Consider the following 23,190-nt stretch of genomic DNA (forward strand, 5'->3'; position numbering starts at 1 on the left):
TTTATCTTTACCCAGGCCATCTGCCTTAAAAATGAAAGCGCTCAGGTATTTGCAATTTCAGTCTCTGAATGCTTTAATCTACTTCTCTAACGGAGAAGGAAATAATATTAAATAAAAACACTGTAACAGAAGGGATCCAAAGGTCATCTAGGTTGCTTCTTCTCACACTGGGGCCCTTAAGCACCACTTAGGCTTTTCAGCCATGAGATTTTAAGTAGAATTAAAACAGAGATTTTACACAAGCACTTAATAAAGTGCTGTATTTGCTGTGTTCAGATGTAACGATAAGCCAGAATTGATGAGAATTCTGGCTTATCGTTCACAAGAACTGTGCTGGTACACATTACCCAATTGCCCCCATTTCACTCTCCCCACCAGCAGGATCAGCTAAATGAAACCAAAACTAACAAGGAAGCAAAAGCTTCCCACTATGGTTGAACGTGGACTCATGTTTTGTCATTCCCCTAACAAACCAGACTGAAGCCAGGGTCTGAAGCTGGTTTCCCATTCCTGATTTGTTAGGGAAGTGGCAAGCCAAGGCACAGGTTCAGGTGTAACAAGAAGCCTTTGCTTCCTTGTTATTTTCTAGTTAGTTTAGCTCCTCCCATTGGTGGGAGGAGCCAAATGGGGACAATCAGGCAGTGTCCATGAGCAGCAGTGTAGTGGTGGCGGGTCACTTTTTTTGAAGCCAGCCCCTAGCCAGGTCGCAGTCTGCTGGGAAGGAGGAGGGAGTAGAGTGCGGGCAGCTGCCTCTCATCTACTATGCAGAGCCAGCCAGACAAAGGGAGTGAGCGAGACGGGGAGCCTGAGGGAGCTCTGCAGCCTTCTCTCCCACACCCCATTCTCCTCCTCAGCTCTTGGCTTCTTCTCCCGTCCCTGCACCTGAGTGCCCGGTGCTGCTCTTGTCTCCTGCAACACCGGCCACCCGTTCAGGGCTGCTGCTGGCCACGGCAGCAGTGGGGGGCGGGGGTGCTGCCACCATTATTTACTTATGGGGCAGGGCAGGTGGCTGGTTTGTGCCAGTTTTTAGGACACAATCCTATGCATGTTTACTCAGAAGTCAGTCCCACTATGTTCAATTGCCAACTGGGCTTTCTCCCAGGTAAGTGTGCGTAGGACTGCAGCGTAACTGCCTTCTGAAGATCTCTGTAAATTTAATTTGAAATAAACACCCATTGGATTGCACTGTTAATTCTTGAACATTAATTTCTACAGTAAGCAGAATTGCCAAATGCAACCTGCTCTGTCAGCTACACTTTTTGGTACAAGGTTGGCATGTATCTGGGCAAATAAACCCTGGTGGAGGGAAGGGAAACAGAAAAATATCAGTTGGGGGGAGAGGAGAAAGAAGGGGTGTGTGTGTGTGTGTGTGTGTGTGTGTACGTGTGGTTCAATCCAGCTGGGTGTGTGGACGTTTCTGTTGCGGGATGGGAGAGATATAGGGGATCTCTACACCTCAAGTTTATTGCGCATTCATGGTTGCTCACTCACTAAATTGTGCGGGTCCATTACATGACATCGTCGTTGTCCAGTCATCATTCCATTATTTCCTCCCACCTATCCTGTGTTTTCCTCAAATGGAAAAAATGAGGTATTTTTCCAGATATGCGCAAATGGAACGCCATGTCCTCCCCATGTATTTCTCCCCTAGCGTGAATGAAGCGCTGTGTGTGTTGTTGGGAGCACAGTCATGATGTCAAAGGTGGTGACAAAGTTCTGATGGGCATCCAGCCTTCCCACTCATGCGCCATTTTGGCTCCTCGCCATTTTCAGCCTGCCTATTCAAAACAGAGCAGCAGAACGGAACAGCGGCACCGAGGGGGTTGGCGGAGCAGAGCAGCAGCAGACGGGCTCAGCAGCAGGGACTGGCCAAAGGCATGGAAGAGGGAGGCGGGGCCCGGGGAGATCGGTGGGGTCTATCCGTGTATCAATCCCCATCCACCAGTAATGTGCAAGGGGAGGGAAAGGGGCAGGAACCCAGGAGCAAGTATCGCTGAACCTGAAACAGAAACATAACTGTATGGGAATGGCCATCTACAGAGAAGGAAGCGTGTGTAAAGGGAATCAGTTGTGATCCTGCATTTAAAACGGAAGCGGAAAGCCCTATTTTGAATGCAGGATTTTAGGCTGGTGTAGAAATCCCCAATATGAAGGAGCTTAGGAAAGGCTAATGGGAAATGTTGGGGCGCTGAGGGAGTATGCAAGGGGGCTGTTTAAATGAGAAGGGATCTGTCCATGAGGGCTGAGTTGAGAGGGTGAAGCTTCCATAGAGTATCATATTTTGAAAACCTAAAATGTCTGTGAGTGAGTGAAAAAGATTAACACCCTGCATTTTTTCTCAGACATCCAATTGAAATATCACTGGCTTATAGGGATGTACGAAAGTCACTTACCTTTTCACAGCTTGGCTTCGCGGTGGAGGGAAGGCGCTTCGCTTCTCCCCCCGAAGTTCAGGCGAGGGGAGGGAGGCGTCCCGCCTCGCCCGGCCGAAATTCAGGCCGGGGGGGGAGGCGCCCCGCCTCGCCCGGCCGAAATTCAGGCCGGGGAGAAGCGCCCCGTCTCCCCGGCCGCGAAAGAAAAAGTAAAAAACAAACAAACCCGTGATAGGCTATGTAACGATTAATGTAGCCTATCATGGCTAGATTTCCAAAGTCAGCCGTGATAGGCTACGTTAATCGTCACGTAGCCTATCACAGGTGACTTTGGAAAAAAAAAAAAGCGCGTACGCAAATGGCGGCGGCCCATGGGCGCCGCCATTTGCGTTCCTTATTTTGGCATGTCTAGTCTACGTAAAGATTTACGTAGACTACGGCGAAAATAAGGGAACGCTATTTGCGTTGCCCTTATTTTCGCCGTAGTCTACGTAAATGTTTACGTAGACTAGACGTGCCAAAATAAGGAATGCAAATGGCGGCGCCCATGGGCTGCCGCCATTTGCGTACACGTTTTTTTTTTCCCCAAAGTCATCCGTGATAGGCTACGTGACGATTTACGTAGCCTATCACGGCTGACTTTGGAAATCTAGCCGTGATAGGCTACGTAAATCGTCACGTAGCCTATCATGGGTGTGTGTTTTTGTTTTTGTTTTTACTTTTTTGTTTTGTAATGGCGGCGGCGGCAGCCGGTCGGGAGACCGGCCGCCGCCCCCACTCTTGACGAAACCCCGCCGAACCGCCGCCGGGACCCGCTGCCGAGAGGGACATTCACTGAAGGTAAGTCCCATCTCGGGGGGGGGGCGGGGAGCCGGCGGAGAATTTCCCCAACACTTTCGGGGGGCCGAATGCCTCAGCTCTTGGCCTCCTGAAGATTCGTGGAGAAATTCTCTGCCATCCCTACTGGCTTACTCTCAGCTGCACTGTTTTTGGATCCCAGTTGAAGGCTGTATATCTTTACAAGGTTGTATAATCTTAGAAGGGGGTGTGGCTGTGACTGTCACGAAGAGACCCTGCACTTCTGAATTTGCCACTATGCTGCTGTCCATGGGCATGCTACTCGTGAATGGTGAGCCAAAATTCTCAGCAATTCTGACTTATCATTCCATCTTCCAGTTCTCTCCATGGCTAAGATCTAGGGGTGTATGAAACCCCACTTACCTGGCTCCGCTGGGTTCCGTGGCGAGGGGGAGGCGATCCAGTCCTCCCCCTGGAATCCTCGACGGGGGGGGGCGATCCGCAGCAGGGCCTCCATCTGCTGCCGGGCTGCTGCGGCCGCAAATGGTGTCCTGCGTAGGGGACGCCATTTGTGTCCCTATGCTAGGCTGTGGTAGTCTATGTATATATTTATGTAGCCTATCACGGCTAAAGCAGGGACGCAAATGGCAGCCGCTATACCATTTGCGTCCCTGCTTTAGCCGTGATAGGCTACCTAAATATTTACGTAGCCTATCACGGCAAAGGCAGGGACGCAAATGGCGTAGCAGCCACCGTTTGCGTCCCCGCTTTAGCCATGATAAGCTACGTAAATATATACGTAGCCTATCACGGCCTAGCATAGGGACACAAATGGCGTCCCCTACGCAGGATGCCATTTGCGGCCGCAGCAGCCCGGAAGACGACCCAGAGCTGCTGCCGGAGCCACCACCAGGTAGGTCCATTCTGGGGATTTCGGGGGGGGGGTAGCCTGTTCTGCCACGGACTCCGGGGGGCCGGATTCTAAAGAATCTAGCCTCACTGGAGTCCGTGGCGGAATTCTCCAACATCCCTACTAAGATCTTCATATAATCAGTCACTAGTGCTCCCTCCTCCCCAGCTATGGAATGTTCTTCCCGGAGAGGCTCGCCTGGCAGTCACACTGTTGTACTTTCAGCGTCCCATTAGGACTTTCCTTTACTCCCAAGCTTTTAAAGGTCTTTTTATTATAGTCCCTGTGATATTGATTGTGGTTTTTCGCTCCCCTTATTTGCTGGTTGTTTTTAGCTCCAGCATTTTGTATTTGTTTTTTATTGTGTTGATATTTGTGTATTTGCATTTTTTTGCTGGGTTGGATTTTTAAAGATTTATTGTTGGGTTTTTATTATATCATTGTTATGATTTAATTGTTTTTGTTATGATGCCCAAAGAATTTGTTTTATAAGGCATCTTAACAAATATAAATAAATAGTGTACTCACAACCAAACTGGGACAAACTGTGGTTAGTTTTAACTATGATTGGTCTTAACAAGTCAACTTCTACCTGGGGTTCCTGTAGAGATGGGCAAACAAGTGATGTTTGAGATTGCTAGGATTCTCTGAACCTTGTCTCGCTGCTCTTCTCGTGCTTGATTCCTGTTCATGTTCGTGATCACTGCTAGCTTTGCGCAAACAGGAAACTTGTATAAATCGAGCAGCCATCGAATTGGTGAGTTGCACAGATTTCCCCAAATTTGTGCAGATTTCCTCCATAGATTAAACTGGGGCTGAATCAGGTTACTGAGGAAATTTGCACAAATTAGGACATTTGCACAAATCCAACTGGGAATCAGGAATGAGACAAACATGAGCATGTGTTCAACAATTTGCAAATATTTTCAGCAGATACGTGCTTGTGCTCGCACTCATGTTTGCGTTTGGAGCATCAAACGGCATGCTCGCATGTTTTGTGAGTATAAAGGAATTTCTCATACATCCCTAGGTTTTTGATCCTGGCTTGGCTGGATAAAACATAGTTAAAATGACAAACTGTGGTTAGTTGGAAACAGAAGCGGGTGCTTCTGATCTCTTCACTGTTGGACCAGAGGAGGAGGGTGAAGGAGGACCAGATTTGTGAACCTTAGATTAAACTATGGCACCTTGCTGTCATTCCCTGCCCTGCCCCCCCCCCCCGCATCATCTCTTGCCTGAGGCATCCACTTCACTTTGCTTAATGGTAGGGCTAGCCCTGACAGTCAGTTTACATACTGTTTGACAAATTCAGGGCTAGCCTTTTCATTGAGAATGAAAGGCTTGTTCATTATTTGCAATGCACAATTCTAACATCTCGGCAAGATAGTGAATGATATCTCTGCTGGTGCGTTGACAGGTAGGTCAAACTTGCCTGATATACTCTGCAACACGTTGCCAATGCCCTGTAGTACTAGCATACAACAGCTGATTAGCTTGACTTTGTTAACATGTACTATCTCACAGCCCTTTCAAAGTAATTAGTCATAGATCTATTTCAAGCCATTCCCCCCACCCTCCAACAACTCATAATCCCATTGCAATCATGTTATGCAGATTAATTTGTATTCTGAGACATTTATCCTCTTGTTCAAATCTCTGTGCCCAGCAAAGGTGAATGATGGTAACACAGAAAACAAAGTGACCCAGCTCCATTGAAATTTCAGCAAGCTGTGTGCTTACTATTCCTTATTCTGATGTTGAACCTTGGTTATTAAAAATGTAATAAGAGCCCTGATGGATCAGGTGAAAATTCCCTCTAGGCCAACCTGGCACCCTCCAAGTGTGTTGGATTGCAACTTCCATCATCCCCAGTGAGCATGGCCATTGACCATGATGGCTGTGGGTGATGGGAGTTGCAGCCCAACACATCTGGGGGCACCAGGTCAGGCAAGGCCTCTGAAGTCCAACATCCTATTTCCCATAGAAGCCAAGCAAATACCCCCTGGGAAGCCCACAACCTTGAAGGTAGTATTCCTCCCCATTGTTGCGCCACAGCAGCTGCTCTTTAGTGGCATACTACCTCTGAATATGGAGGCTCAGTATAGTCACCATGGCTAATAAACATTGATAGACCTGTTGTTGACCTGGAGCAAGAGCCTTTCCTTTGTCAAAAGGCTACATTGTTCAAGGCTTCTTCATTTAGAAAAAAGGCAACTAGTGGCAGAGGGATGGCATGACAGAGGTTTAGAAAATTGTGCATGGTGCGGGGAAAGTGGATAGAGAGAAATATTTCTCCCAGTGATGGCTGGTGCCCACTGAGACTGGTGGGTGGATGGGAGGCCATGAGCGGCGGAGCCAAGGGGTTATGAGAGGCAGTGCCAAAGGGGTCACAGGAGGCAGAGAAGTCTTTTGAATACCCAACAACCAGCAACCCATACCACAGAAATGGGCAACTGAGGCACATAAACTTTAAGAACGTGAGGGAGAAGTATGTGGGGAATTCATATAGCCACACAAAAGGACTCCTTTGAACCCACGTTCTCCTATTCTAGCAACAACTCCCATTGCACAGTGGCATTCACGAGAGCTGGAACAGAAGAATGTTTTCCGTTATCACTTTTTTCTTTGTTGCGCTAAATGCTGCCCATCACCAAATCTCCATTCATACCCACAGACATATACAAACCTCAGAGTATTCACACCCACACGAATCCCAAGGCATCCACACACAGAGACACAAACGCACCTCCCTCCTAGGTACACACATACACACGCGTACACACGCACACACTCAAGGCATACACACGGCATTCACACACACATGCACAAACCCCAAGACATTCACACCCAAGGATCCACTCACAGACCTCTACTTGAGCTGGCGTGGCTTCTCTTGTCCCACGGAGACCCACCAAACAACTTCTCTTGTTCCCATGCTGACAGAAAGATGAGGGGGAGACAAGGCCTTTGGGATGCACTGGCTCCGGGTGCACCTGAGGTTGCTGCTTCTGACAGAGCCTATTTCCCTCATCCCTCACCTCCCCTGCCCAGCAGGAAAGGCAAGGGATGAGGGAAGCTCTTGGAAAGCACAAACTCCAGTCGCTCTGGGCATGTCTGAGATGGCTGTTTCCCTTGCCCCTCGTCTCCCATGCCCAGCAAAGACGAGGCTGAGAGAAGGCCTTTAGGAAGCCTTTTAGGAAAGTGGCTGCAGCAGCTCCCAACAGAGCCACCTTTTCTCATCCTGCTGCAGCCTGCAGGAAATGAATATTGGAGGGGGGGGAGAATCGTTTTTTTAAAGAATGGTTTGATCCCCCACAACACTGAGAGAGCCAGATACTGAGCATATGAGACAACGAGCCAAGGAAATGAAACAAACTGTGCTGGCCAGGGCTATGGAGGTACGGCACATGAAACAATTCAAATAAAAAACCCCATTGGTCAGGGGCTGCCATCATCACTGCCCCATTTTATGTTAATTTAGTGGGATTGATTGGTTCCATAGAACCAGATCAGGCCCCAATATGGGAGTGGGAGAGAGCAGTCCTCTCCTTGAACTCCCTCCTTCAGTCTCAATGTAAATTCCTCCCTATAAATTATAGAGGAACGTTCTGAGCGTGTGCATCCACCAAGCGTGTGCAACCACTGAGCATGCTCAGAATGTTCCTCTTCTCCGGCACTCAACTAAACAGCACTGAGTGCAGGAGGCATCGAGGCAGAGGGAATCAAGCGTTTAGAGCGCTCTTTAATTACAGCAATGGTAAATGCTTACCTGGGGGGCTGGGTGCCAGCCCCTGCATCCCTAGCCTGCAGCCACTAGTGATTCTTTTTTGTGGTCTCTGTGCATCACACACATGGGCTCTGCACCTGCACAGAGCCCTGTTTGGGAAACTTCTATAGCTGAGGAATTTTTGGCGGGAACCCTCCCAATGAATATGGGGGTTGTCCAATGAAACTGAACGGTGGGACAAATGAAAGGAAGTATACTTTCATAAAATGCATAATTCATTTATGGAATTCCCTGGCGCAAGATTTGGTGATGGCCACTAACTTAGATGGCTTTTCTTTATGGAGGCTAGGTCTCTGTCTGAGGCAGCCTCCGAGTGGGGAGCAATAATGAAGGAGAACTATAATCCTTCTGTCTTGTTGTGGGCTTCTCATGGCATCCGTTAGGCCACTGTGGGAAACAGGATGCTGCACTAGATAACCATTGGTCAGTATGGTGTAGTGGCAAGAGTGTTGGACTAGGAGCTGGGAGATCCGGGTTCTAGCCCCCACTCGGCCATGGAAGCTCACTGGATGACTTTGGGCCAGTCACAGACTCTCAGCCCAACCCACCTCACAGGGTTGTTGTTGTGAGGATAAAATGAAGAGGAGGAGGATAATGTAAGCCGCCTTGGGTTCCTTGCAAGAGGAAGAAAGGCGGGGTATAAATGCAATAAATAAAATAAATAAATAAAATAAATAATAAAATAATTGGTCTGATCCAGCAGAATTCTTAGGTTCTTTTGTTTGCCCATTCATTTGTGCAATAGCCTTTTAAACCCTTGTGGACATCACCACATTCTGTGGTAAGGGGTTCCATGAAGTTATTATGCATCATGTGAAGAAGTAGTGTGTTTTATTTGTTCCGAATCTACTGTTAATCAGCTTCATTTGGTGACACTGAGTTCTCTCTATCTACTTCCTTCACACTATGCATGATTTTTATAAACCTCTACCATATCTCTCCTTAGTCATCTTTTTTCTCTCTAAACAACACTGTCTCACACAGCACTGACACATCAGCGATGTGGATGGGTGAGAAATTCATTTCGTTTGCATTTTAATGCAAACTTACCTAATTCAATGTTCACACTTTTCCAAATTTTGTGAGGCAGTTCTCCAGTCAAAAAATGGATAAAAATGTGTTTGCTAGGGGAAAGTGTGCACAAACACACATTATATTGGTAAAATTGCTTGAAAATATGTACACTAGGCAAACTATGCCCCAAAAGGCATAGTTTAAGAGAAATGTGTACAAAACAAATCTATACATCATGTGGATCCTTAAAAAAAAATCATAAAACAGGACAAAATGAAATTAAGGTTGGAAAAATAAGAAACTGAGCAAAACTAAAATTGATAGGTTGTTCCATTCCTAGAATAGATTTGCATATTTGCAGACCTCTGGAACACTACTACAGAAATTATGTACACAGGGCCATCAGTATACATTGCAGTGTACAGCATGAGCAAAAAAAGAAGCTTTGCTCCAAGAAGCTTACAATTTAATTGACTCAAGGGTTGGAGCAGAGGGATGAGGCATTGGAAGGCCACAAGGGATGCAGGTGAGCAAATGTATCTCCATTGCAGGTGAAGCTAAAGATGAGGGTGTTAAAGGAGGTTACTACAAGAAATTAATATGGTCTTCCAATTAATTAAGTTGATATAAGATGATTAGTACAAGTTAAAGCAAGGTTAAGACACGTAACTTTGTGCTCTTGCGTTGCTTCATATTTCTAGTTTGTCCATGGAAATCTCTTTCTTGTGTATTCTTATTAGAAATAGATACTGTGTCTTGGGTTATATGGAGGTGATTTGTTTAGCCAATGGGGGTTGGGGCTTAAGTTTAATCTGTCATTATGCTAAAGCAGCCAGAAGCAAGAGCCTTCCCTTTAAAAAAATCTTGTTTGACGTGCTTTAAAGCAATGCTTCAAAGCCAGCCCAGTTACCTGTTTCAAGGAAACTATCTTAATCACAAGCTTGTATAGTGAAAACTCATTTTGGAGACCTAACTGCAATTAATACCTTGGATCATGCTGCAGTTTTAAATTGCAGCATCCTGGTAAATCTGCTCCTGCCAGCCTTTGAAGCAAGCCAAGGGCTGGATGATTACATGATACATTTGGGACTCATATTGACTGATGTCAGTTGCGCTACTGGTCATTCTAACATCCACCACTATAAATACTTGAGCCTTGGAATCAAATAATGGACTATATTCATATATAATGTGTGTGTGTGTGTGTGTGTATATATATGTATGTATGTATGTATGTATATATATATATATATATATATACACAAATATATATCATCTGTCTGTCAGTCTATCACAAAATTAATGATGACATCTTCAGCAGTGAGATTGATATTGCACCTTTACCTGGCTAGTCGTATATATCTATTTTAATCATTTTTATCTCTCAAAGTATTTGTTAAGTCTTGGTACGTGGGTCCATAAATTTATCAAAGTGCTCTGTGATATGTGGCAGGTGAGTTTTTATATCAGCATCTACAGAGAAGCCTTTATTATTATTTTTTAGGTTCAGTTGTGCAACATACATATCTTTAATGATTCATCGTGTTTTTTTTTAAAAAAAACTGGTGGGTAAGCCTTGATTCCCCATTTCCTGATTCTTTCTTTCTATATTATTATAGCTAGCAACGCACATCTCTAGATCCTAGCTATAAGAATCTTCTTTGTTAGTGGGGGAGTAACCCATACAGATGCATAGCCCTCTTCTTAATTTTGTATTCTAACTGACCAAGCATCCTAATGCTCATGCATGTATTTATTTGTTTTCTAAATTTATATCCTGCCTTTCCACTAACATTGGCACTTAAGGTGGGTGGTTTTCCTGAGAGAAACGATCAGATAGATGAACCAGTAGATGTCTTCTAAAGATTGTGGGGCTGGGTTAAAAGACTATCCTATTCTGTCCTGAAGCTATTCACAGCCTAGGGCTTAGTGATAAATGACAGACAGAAGTTAAGTTGTCCATAAGTAGCATGCTAACTGAACTTCAGAACATAAGAGCACTGCTAGACCAGCCCAGAGGCCTAGCTAGTTTAGTTTAGTGTTCACAATGGACAAATAAATGCCTCTGGGAAGTGGACAAGTAAGACATGAGAGCGATAACCCTTTCCTACTGTTGTTCTCCAACAACTGGTATTTAGTGGCATGCTGCTTCTGATCATGGAGATAGCATACAGCCATCAAAACTGGTAACCATTATTACCCTCAGGCTGGCATCAAGGGTAGGCATGGTTGGGAACCTGCCAAGAGCCCACATCCCAACCCGGGACCACTGACAAGAACCTCCTGGATTTGCTCCTCCTCTTTACCGTTGTAACCTGCTTGTATATCTGCCTCTCACTCTGGCCCACACAATGAGGGTGGTAAGAAGGGGAGCAGTAAATGCCACCACCACCTACTTGTTCACTGGCTCTGTGCTTGTCAAGCAAGCAAGTGGTAGCAATGATGAGAAAGAAGATGAAAAGCAATAGCAGCTGGTGAAAATGGTGGCGTGAAGGTTGACTCACTGAGGGAGGGGGCTCACTGAGGGTATCTTGCCCAAGGGGCCTCAAAATCCCGAAGCTGGCATTGATTAGCCTTGTCCTTCATAAATTTGTCTAACCCCTCTTTTAAGCCATTGAATCCAGGGGTCATCACCAGATCTTGTGCAAGCAAACACTATATTCCTTTATTTTTTATTTAAAGCATTTTCACTCCCATTCTTCAGCTGACAAAGCTCTCAAAGCAGCTTAAATAAGATAAATGAAAATAACATATCAGAAAATAGAAAAAGGTGTATGTGATCTTTAAAGAGCCTACGTAAAGAGTTTGTGATTATGACATTTCACCTTGCTGGCTAATGCTTCTTCTCTTCCACACAGGTCATTATTGGTTCTATTTACCTCCGTGATTTTTACATTTTCTGGTGCCAACACCATGCTGTCTTATCACCTGTGGGTTTATTTCAGGAAGGGAGACCTGCTGGAAATAGATTTTCATAGTTGATGGGCACCCAGAGTGCATTATATGTCTGCAATTACAACACAATCCAGATTCATGCTCTCATTATCTTTCCTTGAGAGGCAGAGCTTTGGAAAGCAGATCACACATGTCTGGTTGGCATGGCATATGTTCTCCAAGCTGCCCATTCACCTTGGCTCACCAACCTGGTGCCCATAACCACTCCCCCCACTACAGCCACTCCATGCTTACTCTTAGTCCCTGGGGAAATCAGTGGTGATGTTTTTCCAAACTATAATATGTTGAGGATCCTGCCTTGGGTGAACTGTGGTAGAGGCACCAGAAATTTATCTTCACCATCCCACAAACATGCATGTCACCTGTTGGTTGTAGTGTCAACTTGGCCAAGCATGGGACAGATAGGCTGGGGGTGGCAGCATGTAGGTCCCCTCTAACCCGCTATGTTGTGTGGTAAATGGTTTCCCCTGTGGCATGTGCGCTATATTGTCCTGCCTGTAGCTACAGCAATGTGTTAGCATTTGGCTGCCCACCCTGGTCCTTCACTCTTTCCAGCCACTGAAGAGGTGTGTGTACAAGTAGGCTTCCGTATAGTTTCTGGCCTGGGGGGGGGGGTGCATTCCTTTAGCAGGACTTCTGACACTCAATAGTCACACACTCCTTGCCCACTTCAACACAAATACACCCCATTATCCTGGACCTTCCCAGCCAATATAAGTGCATGCAGTTTGTGTACTATTTATATCTGGGGGTATTTGAACCTGGGTGCATTTGTTCATTGTATGGACCACCCCCTGTTCAATAAACAATTACTACCAGGAAAAAAAAAATCTCCCCCGTGGATTTGAACCCTTGCAGATCCCTTTACCTTTGCATGTTGTGCAACCTTTTGGTGACAGTGGCCCTGCATAAGGCATTTGCACATACAAGGAGCTTTCACACCTATTGCGCCTGAGAAATAACTCCATCTGCTGTAGATCCTAAAGGAAGACTGGACTGCCCATTGCTTTTATGTTCGTGCCCTCGGCATCCAGGCTTCTGACTGAGGCACATTTGATTTTTCAAAGTCAAGGTGACAGGAATGTATTTAAAATGGCATTTGTCCTTGGTAACAAATGATTTTTATATTCTATAGTAGACAACTTCCCATATATATATATATATATATATGTATATATATATATATATATATATATGTATATATATATATATGTATATATGTATATATATATATATGTATATATATGTATATGTATATGTGTATATATATATATGTGTATATATATGTATATGTGTATATATATATGTGTATATATATGTATATGTATATGTGTATATATATATATATGTATATATATGTATATGTATATGTGTATATATATATATGTGTATATATATGTGTGTGTATATATATATATGTATATATATAGAACCTAAATTGACCACTGACAAAAAAAAAATAGTTACTTTAGTTTTCTATGAATCAAAGAAGACAAAACGTAATGGATTCTGTTATTCTGTTATTCTTTTGTAAGAGGAGATTGGGTAAGAAAATTATGCTGTGGCAAAGGATTATAATCCTATTTGGCTATAAACATTCAGGCAGGTGTAGAATGAATCACTTCTCAACCAGTATTTCATTGTGGGCAACCACAGATCTTGTGATATATAACAGGGAGTCTGCAGGTCTAGTGTGAATTAGGGTTAATTTGGTTATTGTAGCAATACACATTCTGTTTGAACTCCTTGTACTTGATTTCATTTAAGCGGGATGTAATTTAGCAATAACGTGAGTACTGAAGTATCCTACACCAGTATCATCAGCAAACTGTTATGGAGAAGGCCTACGGCTTAGTGGTGGCGTGCCTGCTTTGCATGTAGAGGCTGCAGGTTCAACCCTTGGCATCTACAATTAAATGCATCTCAAGAAGGGCCTATGCTTGAGATCTTGGAGGCATGTCCCTAGTCAGAGTAGACAGAGTGGACGGGGCCCAATGGACCAAACATCCGACTCCGCGTAAGTCAGGTTTGTATCATTTTAGACACACTGTCATACACACAGGATCATACTTAGAAATGGGATCACGGGACATATTTCCACTCCAATTGACATCTCGGGCCAGTCCCAGGACCGACTGCTTCCCTGTAGATTCTGGCAGTTTCAAAGCAACAGGACTGGCTGCTCACCCCCTCCCCGCTCCCGCAGTCAGTGAAGTGTGGTTGGAGAGTGTTCCTTCCGAATAAGCAGGTTTATCCAGCGCGCATTCACAACAACACAGTTTCAAAGCAACAGGGCTGGCTGCCCTCCCTGGTCCTGCAATTAATGAATATTTAAAACAAAGGAATTCTGCTGAGCCCTCTGCTTCTGTACTCAGCAAAGTGCAATTGAACTTACTTCCAGGTAGACATGTTTGGCCCTCTGCTGTCCATACACACACCTTTCCCTTCCGCCAATTAATGCTGCTTCCAGCAGCCCTCACTGAGGTCAGTTCAGGTCACACAAACTCCCAAACCGTGATGGAGCTGCCATAACGGGAAAATCCATCAGAAACCCAGTTTCCAAACCCCCTGGATTTTACAGCAAGAAAAAGTGTGCTTGCTACAAAGAGAGGTATGCATCATGTGCCATGATCATCTTGGGGGCGCAGCAGGACCGGAGTAAATGCACAATGTAGATGTGGCCCTAATCTCATAAGTCACCCATACATAGTGATGCATGTGACAACTCAAAGAAGAAAATGAAATTGCATTGTCCTGCTAGGGTGGGCACATACTTTCTTATACACACTAGGAAGGCCTACATTTTCCTAATGCATCATATTAAAGCTAAAGTTGAACAACAGTTCAGAACATATGACCGTAATATGAACAACTGATTACTTCTTTTTCTGGCTACTCCTCATATAGAATTAGCATTGGTACCATTAACATTGCAGTGCCAATCAGAAAGTACTACTAAGGGAGGTCCAACTCCCACCCCATTCTTAATTTTGAGGTGGGAGATCTACCTCGTCCTTGAGCATAGAGTGGCCAGTTGTGCATTGCAAAAAAGAGGCCACATATTTGCATAAAATGTACATATGATCATTTATATGTATAGATGCAAATTTAGAAAGAATTACTACAATTTCAATAGAAATACAATACATCTCACCATAGTGGAGAAGACTGACTAGGTGACCTGTATGCCTCACTGTCCAGGCGCTAACTGTTCATGGGCAATGTCAAGGCCCTTCTGCTCTCTTTTCTTAGAGTTCTTTATCTTTAAACTGGACTTGGACTGGACAACCCTTCACATAGAAACTCAGTTCACACCATCACCACTGCCCACTATACCTTGTTTAAGCCATGGTGAGCTGCAGCGCATGCTGGTGTGTGTTGGGCATTTTTTAAATTTTCAAGCCATGGCCACGGCCACATCTTCTTGCATTGTCCGAACACAGGTGACAGGGGTTATGCAAGGGTTGTTTGCATTTTGCAGACCCTTGCATAACCTTAGGACAATCCTAGAACAAGCCCCACTACCTGGGTTCAGGTGACATGATAAGCCGCAGCTTGAATATTCAAAAGGTCTGCCCACGTTCATCAACATGTATGCAGCCTACCATGTCTTAAATAGGCCACAGCGGTCTGTTTGATTGTGTGAACCAGCCCACTGGATGTCTTCAAACAGAAGACTGTCCTCTGATAGCTCTTCGGAGATAGGACTGTTATCTGCAAAGTAGGATGTGTGTCCATGCTAGAACACAGCAAGACTTACTTTTGAGTAAATATGTACTGCATGTATATATTAATTAACCTGAATTGCTATGAGCTTAACAGACAAAGCTTTCCAAACTAGATGGTTACAGAAAGTACAACTTCAAATTCTCATATGAAATGTTATTACTGTCAGGGTGGAAACTGAGCCCATAGAACCCCAGAGCAGTTCTGATTCTGAGCCGGAACAGCAATCCGTGGGAGAGGAGTGTGCTCATCCCTCACAGGCACAGCAGCTGGCAGAGATTCCTCCTGCCGGCATTCCTGAGATCGATAGTGACCCTGGCAGTGAGAGCGCTGGAGGGGGGCTTGCTAGATGCTCGACGCAGACGCAGGGAGCGACAAGGGCACAGAAAGGAGGCGTAGCGCCCATTTGGCACGCAAGGAATGGTCACGTCCCGTGGACCCAAGGGAAAGAGGGAGGAACTCTCCCTAGCCCTTAAGTTCAGGGTCTGCAAGTGATTCTCCTTCAAACGGGGACCAACTGCCTAACCCAGAGCATAGGCTACTCTGCTGTTCCTTGCTTAGTTGCTGGTGATTAGCATCTGAAAGAGTCATTAAGTTGTAAAAGTATTAAAGCCTTGAAAAGAATCCTTTTGTCTGTGTCTTGAGTCGGCTATTGGAGTCGCTAGGGCGCTCCTGACAATTACCCTTAATTCTAAATGGATGTTTATGTGCCTTCTTCTGATTCAGGGCAAAGAACTCTGCACATACTCTAACCCCACTCTTTTATATTACTATTTTATCTGACCCACTATGTGACTCCTCCAATAAAAGCAGATTCTGGAGCTAAGCCTAGCTAAGATTTAGCTTACATTAAGCTGTGGGTCACATTTTGACTGCCCTTTGTATTCTACATTGGGTGCTATTTTCTAGTGGAGAAAGTGGCTTATAAATCCTTAAGCAAGTATATATTTCTTTTAATTAGGAAAAAAAAGCTGTGCTGTCCTTTAGTACAGGATTCTTAAAATTCTTCTTAACATGATAATAAAAGCAACGGACATATAAAATACAATATAAAAATAATTGCAGAACAGCAGTCAAAACAGATCAATAAAATCCAGCAGAGCAAATTTGGACATTAAAATGAGCTCCCCTAAAGACTCCAAGTAACGACAAAACATAGTTCATTTTCATATTTTAGATGATTTTATATATCTATAGCTACACACACACACACACGTACGTAGATATGGAAGGTTCCAAGGTAGTCATGCAGGGAACAGAGAAGAGCGGGCAAAGTTTTAACAATGAGCAGTGCGTATATAGCAGTTAGCAATGTATGGGGTTGAGTCATAAGCATGTTCTGCCTGGGGACTGAGGTACATCCTTCACATCCGTGTGGACGCTCACACGGAACGCCTTTTCCCTCCAGCCTTTTCAGACAAAAGCTTCTGTGAGCTCAGAACTGAGGGGTGGTGCCAAGTTAAAAGCAAGCTGACTTTTCTGCTGCGCGGCTGTTCTCTGACAGCAGGGGCTAAATCTAATCTTCCAGGGCTATACGACCGAAGACTATTTTCCCCCTCCTTCACACACTTCAATGTTTTCAAGGATTGCTGCTAGGTTGCTTTGGAGCATTCTTTTGCCTATGAGGAGTTGACTGTGGGGGAGTCTTTTGGGAAGGTGAAACAAGGGTTGGCCTCTGCAGTCAGACACCAAATCCACAGGAAAGAAAAACTTCACGCACCGGTAAGTTTCACAAGAGGGCGGAAACAGAGCCCATGTATTGTTTCTGAAATGTATTCCCACACCCTTATTCCTGTAAGCACATTCTTTAACTGCTCAGTAGCTTTGCTAAAAGGAAACCAGACCTGAAAGGTATGCAACAACAGTAGGCCTGAAAAAAGGACAAATAGGTTTGGATTATTATTTTTCTATTGCTGTTGCTGCTATTTCCTTCTGCACTAATTGTAAGCCAGATCACGGGCTGTACTTTTAATGCTTTTTAAAGTCAAACTTTTACAGAACAATTTAAAAACATCTTGCTTGTTTTTTGGTGGTTTGCCTGTCGAACAGCTGGAGATCTCAGGGATTCAGGGTCGGTTTTTTGCTAGACAGTTGCTAAATTACACATGGAGTTTTTAAGCAGGATCGCAAGACACGTTGCGGATGTGAAATGATATTTGTTTCTTCTCGGTCTTAAGATAAATGATTCTAACTGATCTTACTGCTACTTCCCAATTTACTCAGGGCCTTTTAAAATATTGTGTTTACAAAATGCAAGTATTTAACAGTATTTTGTAATGTGGCTGTTAGTTTTTAAGGTAATGAGCTCTGCTGATGTGTACAGGAAGTGCTGTGGTAACTTTAAAAAAAGCTTTAATCTGAAATAGTTTTGCTAGAGAGGGAAGAATTAACAGTCAAAGGTGATTTAGGTTGCAACCGTATACACAATCTCCTAGGAGCTAGCCCCATTGAATGCAGTGGCCATGCTCACATGGAATGGTAAGCCAGGATTCCAAGGGATCCTGGCTTACTGTGAACAAGCTGTGGTGCAGGTGCATGCAGTCTGTTCACTCCCACTTGGCTCCTCCCACTAGCACAAGCAACTAAACAAACCAAAAACTGTTTGTTTAGTATGTCATCCTAATTGGGCATCTTTTCTTTTTTGCTTCCTTTGCAAATCAAGATCATTAATGTTCCTGAGGATCGCAGCCATGATGGCTTGTACATGTGAACGTTGTGGTTGGTATTTTTGAGCATCACCCTAGCGCCTTGTCTAATATGGAAAAAGCTGCATGGGCAAGAGACTCATGCCAGTTAGGAGCCAAAGCTTCCTGATGGTAGCATGCCAGCTACTCGTCTTTATCATAATTAGAGTTCACGACCTGTAACTCACTTAATAGGAGCACCTCTCATGTGGGTAGGGAAACTGGGAAGTCTGGATAAATGCAAATTCCTTCCTGACTTCCACATCACCACCACAGACAAGCAACCCATGTGGTAACTCACAAATTGGCTAAGATAAAGCTTTGCCAGGAAATGTAGTCCAATCCTGAGGCATTCTCACCCCAGATAGATCAGCTAAAGAACCTCCTGGGTATTCCCCATGGTCTCCCTTGTCCTGAGAACCTCAATCTGATTATCTCTCAGCCATGGCTTTTGTAAGCTTAGCCAGCTAGCCTTAATTTAATCAAGAGGCCAGGATCCTCTGGAAGGCTCCTGTTCATTCCTCACAGTCAGGCTATTAATTCCTTTGCTTAACCTCAACCCAAGTACGCCCAAAGTTGTAATCTCTTTTGCACTCTCTACCTGTATCTTATAACTGCTCCTGGAACGAAACATTTTTGAGCACTCTTAAACAGTGGTGGGGCACTCCAGAGCATTCATTGAGCCTTCTTCACTAGATCCAGGACATACTTACAGTCTCCTGGGGTTTACTTAGCATGCCACCCATTCCTCATTATCTGCTTCTAGCTTTCCCTCTTCTCTGAACCTGCTTTGCCAGGCTGAGAGCTTTCTTCTTTGCTTGCACCACCTTGTGGCCTTACATGCTTAGATAGATCCACTGTGTTGCATCCCTAGACAGAGATTCATGCCTTTTGAAGCACGCACTGATGCTGTGGCAAAACCACCCCATGGTTTTATTTATTTAAACTCTGTGTTTATGGTTTAATAGCTTCTCCATACTTTTGAGTTTGCATGGAGATTGCGTGAGAATGCATGAGACCGTATGATTGGTTGAGTGCCTGGTGCTGGGTGATTGGTCAGTGAGAACGTTGAATGGGAGCAGGTGCAGGAGTGAAGGAGTGTCTGTTAAAGGGGACAGTGGAATATATAGGTGGTTCAGATATGGATTGGCTTGATTAGCAGCAGCAGCATCGAGGGAGGGGTGGAGAGAGAGAGAGAGAGAGAGAGAGAGAGAGAGAGAGAGAGAGAGAGAGAGAGAGAGGCTGTAGGTTAGGAGGTTAAGGGCGCAATCCCATCGAGATAGGTGGCGGTAGGCTGGGAGAACAGAGAAGGGGTTTCTCTACAGATGCCTTTAGCCTGCACCCATTTCAGTGATGTTGACCAAATCCACTGGGAATTCAGCCCATTGCCTGGAACCACCCCGGGAGGCTTCACAGTGTATATGAGTCCTCAGCATTGATGCCACTGATGTTTTGTGAGTTACTTGGATTCCAGGAAGCAGGTGTCTCACAGTGGAAGAAACCAGCGCGGCTACTAAGGACTGTTGGCTGTAGGCTTTAAGCCTCATATGGCCTAGCAAAGAGCAGAGTCCTGAGTCTTTGCAAGATCTTAAGGCAGGCATCTCAAACAATTAGCTAGCTTCCCTCTCTTGCCTCTGTTTCCTTGTTCCTTTGCCTTTGAACATGTTTGTTATGGTTTTCAAGTCAGTCAGGACCCTAGGAGAGATGTTGCTTCCCTGCCCTCCATTACAGACTCTATTTCTGAACTGCATTCTGCATCATGTGGGGCATAGGGGTTCCTAATAAGAGCTTAGTCTGCCATTGGACCCCCATTATCATCGTTCAAATAGTGCATGCCTCCAAGTAGAGGACTGTCCTCTGTAAAGTAGGACACATGGCCACCCTAGAACACAGTGAGGCTTATGTATGAGTAAATGTGTATAGGATTGCACTGCATGAGCTAGTGCAATCCTACACACTATGCATTATGCATTAATAATATGCACTAATCTACCTGAATTGCTGTGAGATGGTGGTGAGAAGTTGAAATTGCATCCACCAGTCCTAAACTTATTTAAAGTAAACTTAGCTTGATTTCAGCTATTTGTAACTTACACCCAGATACTGAATACCTGACTAAGTTTCACTGAAATCAAGGAAACTTACCTTCAAATAATGTGTTCTAAGATCAAGGTGTTGGATTATCAGAAGTTTGGATAAATGAGTAATTAAAAAAAAGAAGCTTTGAAAAATGAGGCTATAGATCATATTGGGAAAGGTTTGGCATATCCTATATTTGGGTAGCTATGGATTATTATTATTATTATTATTATTATTCGTTGTGATACTAATACTTATATGTGGCTTAATATAGTAAAATCTCCAAGTGAATACCTCCAAGCAATTATGGATATTTCTTATAATCGGGATTCTGTTTTCTATTGCTAGGTAACTGTGAAACAATATATTGGGTCCCATCCTGTTCCTATTGAAGTTAATGGAAATTTGGTCATCCAGTTCTGTATAGACAGGATTATCAGTAACACCACTTGGATTCTGTAGGGTAGCGTGTGGTATACATAAATGATGAGTGGACTGACAGAATTCTGCTCTTTTACCAATTACACCATACAGGACATGTCTTCCTCTCTGTTTCACCATTTTGCCTCCGTACAATCCACATTGTAAATTTTACACCAGCATAAAATAGGTAAAGAAGGTAAAGCTGCAAACGTTCTGTGCTTCTAGGTAGGACTATGTTTTTGACACTGTTTTATGTGGCACATGCATATGTGTGACTGTATCTTGGTGGGAAACTGAGATAATCTTGGAAGTGATGTCAATAGAAGGAGTCATTGTGAGTGAAGTGCTTCCCACTTATCTCAGCAGGGGCAGAGCCAGGCTTTTGCAAACACATGGTTTTGCACAGGAAAGGCAGGCTGGCATGGTTTACATTTCCTGCATTTTTCAGCATTGTCCCATTTGAGATATTATGGTGGGAATAACCCATTTTAACCAAGCCAACAATTCATGATGAGAGTTTCTTATAGAGTGAATTTTGTGCAGTAAATGGCTAGCCACATTCCACTTGAAGTGGATTATGCTATGCTGAAAATCTGTTTTGTGTTTTGCTGCTTGTGCTCTCGAGCGGGCTGTTCTGAATTTCACCAGATATTGACCCCTCTTAGACTCAGGTGCCTCTACATGAGCCAGTCCACACCAACAATTAATAAGGCTGGGTGTGGTAGGATCCTGCTCCAAGCCTTCGGATATCGGGATGGCACCCAACAGATCAGGGCCTTTTCTGCTGTTGCCCCAAAGCAACAGCAGGTGCTTCAGGAAAATATGTAAAGCTCAGATGCAGCCCAACCCTGTGCATATTTTCTCATAAATCTGCCTAGCTTGAGTTCAGTGGGGCAACTTCCAAGTAAGTGTGCAGAAGGGCCAAACTACGTGTTAGCTGAAGGCTACAATCCTATACACCAGCCTTTCCCAAGTTGGTGCCCTCCAGATGTTTTGGACTTCAACTCCAATCAGCCCCAGCCAGCATGGTCAATCGTCAGGAATGCTGGGAGTTATAGTCCAAAACATCTGGAGGGCACCAGGTTGGGGAAGGCTGCTATACACATTTAACTGGGAGTACGTCCCACTGAAGGCATTCAGAGTGCTTTGAACACTTGAAAATGAGATAAAAATGTTAAGTGTTATTTAGACTGGGTGTTAGGGATGTTCCCAGCCCATTTTTCATCTGGACAGATAGAAAATTGAGATCAGTGTCCCTCCAGTGTCCAGGTCGAGATGCTCAGAATCCACAAGTGGCTTGGGAAAAGAGGAAACTGGTTAAGATAGTAATTTCCCCTTCTGTTCCCACCCTCCCCTGCCATCATTTAACCCACCCCCTGGTGGAGGGACCTGCTCATGCTGCTCTGCTCTGCTGAGTTGCCTAGGGGAAGAAATGGAAAGATGACTGGGGAAGAAAGGGGTAGAATGAACTGGTTATGGCAGCGTGTTTCCCTCTCCTCTTCTGCTGTCACTTGGCTCACACAAGGCTCCTGCTGTTCCATTTGCAGCCTCAGTCTGTGGTCAGAGAAAGGCAAACCATGCCACCATGACCCTGGGCATGACAAGCGACAGCAGAGGAGGACGAAGCAGGAAGGAGAACATTGCTCAAACGAATCTGCTCCCCAGCCATGTCTGTCTGTCTGTCCTCCAGCCACTGCCAGCCGCAGGTTAAGAACATAAAAGGAGTCCTGCTGGATCAGATCAAGGGGTCATGTAGCCCAATATCCTGTTTGCAGCCAGATGCCTCTGGATAGCTCACAAGCAAGACACAAAGCCAGCAACCCCCTGCTCCCATTGTTTATCCCAGCATCTGGTATCCTGAGATTTACTGCCTCTAGGCCTGGAGGTTCTGTTTCGCTAGATAGACCTAACTTCTATTAATTCGTTGAATCCTTTTAATAAGACATCTAAGCTAGGTTTATACAGGCTCCTGGACAAGAGATCCTCATTGGGCTCCTTCCAACCCCACCTTCCCACAGTTGATCTGCACTAAGAACGCTCCACTTCAGAGTCATGATCTTACACCACCAGCCACTTCGTGGCTTTTGGCAGTGATTGAAGTGGAACAAATTTCATGCAGGAGTTCTTGCATTTAGAACTTGTTTCCCTAAAAAACAGTGATGTACGTGATTGTCACGACTGAAAATTCATGTGAAGATAGGTGGAGGAAGCAACTGTTAGAAAAATGCACAGCTGACTCTGTACAAAATCTCTTTAAGGTTGTGCAGTACAGAACATTGGTTCGTGTTAGCAACAGCTTATTGAATATGTATACTCCCAAATGGGCAATATTTTGACCAATAACAAAATCATCTTCCTGTTAATGTATAAAGGCAAAGCATCAGTGCAAATTAAATGTTGACATGATGGTGACTTTCATGGCTATGGAAGCAAGAATCCAGA

At 44.5% G+C, this 23,190-nt stretch overlaps 1 protein-coding gene across 3 annotated transcripts in view; it reads left to right on the forward strand.

Moving 5' to 3' along the window:
* The window catches only part of RAB27B (RAB27B, member RAS oncogene family), a 167,187-nt gene that overhangs the window by 96,096 nt on the left and 47,901 nt on the right, over window positions 1-23,190 (forward strand). The window contains exon 1 of one of the 3 annotated variants that reach the window (XM_084832933.1): window positions 17,000-17,284. The exons of 1 other annotated variant lie outside the window; for it this stretch is intronic. The gene's annotated coding sequence lies outside the window, so the exon portion shown is untranslated. Of the gene's footprint in view, window positions 1-16,999; window positions 17,285-17,364; window positions 17,452-23,190 lie in introns of those variants that run through there. One more of the 3 variants, XM_084832936.1, reaches the window with a different exon arrangement.

Source organism: Heloderma suspectum, chromosome 2, assembly GCF_057233095.1.
Source record: "Heloderma suspectum isolate Gila_16-S chromosome 2, 16-S_ref, whole genome shotgun sequence".
Classification (NCBI taxonomy): Eukaryota; Metazoa; Chordata; class Lepidosauria; order Squamata; family Helodermatidae; genus Heloderma; species Heloderma suspectum.